The sequence below is a fragment of the Octopus bimaculoides genome, chromosome 11 (assembly GCF_001194135.2).
Source record: "Octopus bimaculoides isolate UCB-OBI-ISO-001 chromosome 11, ASM119413v2, whole genome shotgun sequence".
NCBI classification, from domain to species: Eukaryota; Metazoa; Mollusca; class Cephalopoda; order Octopoda; family Octopodidae; genus Octopus; species Octopus bimaculoides.
Window position 1 is genome coordinate 67,495,104 of NC_068991.1, and position 1,135 is coordinate 67,496,238.

A 1,135-nucleotide genomic window follows, 5' to 3' on the forward strand; every position below is an offset into this window, starting at 1 on the left:
ATATATATATATATATATACACATATAGATATACATATATACGACGGGCTTCTTTCAGTTTCCATCTACCAAATCCACTCACAAGGCTTTGGTCGGCCCGAGGCTATAGTAGAAGACACTTGCCCAAGGTGTCACATAGTGGAACTGAACTCGGAACCATGTGGTTCGTAAGCAAGCTACTTACTACACAGCCACTCCTACGCCACAGATATGTCTTATATATTTTACAAGATCCTAATTAGGAAGAATATTGTAATGTCACTATATATCTCTTATTGCATAACCCATTTATGGATATTGTCGCACTTTGAAATATTCTCTTCTAGACTAGGCACAAGGCCTGAGATTTTGGGGGAAGGGGCTAGTCGATTAGATTGACCCCAATACAAAACCGGTACTTAATTTATCAACTCCGAAAGGATGAAAGGCAAAGTCAACCCTGGCGGAATTTGAACTCAGAACATAAAGACAGATGAAATACCATTAAGTTTTTCACCTGGTATGCCAACGTTTCTGCCAACTTGCCGCCTTACCCAACAAAGTATTAATTATTCTTTTCTTTTCTAATCTAGGCACAAGGCCCGAAAATTTTGGGGGAGGGAACCAGTTGATTAGATCAACCCCAGTATACAACTGGTACTTAATTTATCGACCCTGGCGGAATTTGAACTCAGAACGTAAAAACAGATGACATACCGCTAAGCATTTCACCTGGCATGCTAACGTTTTTGCCAGCTCAACACCTTTAAAAGGATGAAAGGCAAATTTGACTTCGGTGGAATTTGAACTCAGAATGTAAAAACTAACGAAATGCCGTTAAGTTAAAAATTCTGCCAGCTCATTGCCCCTCACACTTTGAAATATTAATATACTGTACATTATTTACATTATTTACATTTGATGGATATTTGTCCTCATCTTGTTTCTTGTTAACACAACGTTTCAGCTGATATACCCTCCTGCCTTCATCAGGTGTCTTGGGGAAATTTCAAACCTGGGTTCTCATTCCTAAGGTATTTTTCGATGTTATTATTGTTATTATTATTATTATTATTATTATTATTATTATTATTATTATTATTCAGGTCACTGCCTGGAATCGAACTTGGAATCTTGGGGTTAGTAGCCCGCGCTC

General features: G+C 37.8%; 1 protein-coding gene across 1 annotated transcript in view; it reads left to right on the forward strand.

The window, feature by feature from the left end:
• Nucleotides 1-1,135, forward strand: part of LOC106873890 (N-acetylgalactosaminyltransferase 7) — a 35,712-nt gene that overhangs the window by 15,755 nt on the left and 18,822 nt on the right. The gene's annotated exons all lie outside the window — the stretch shown is intronic.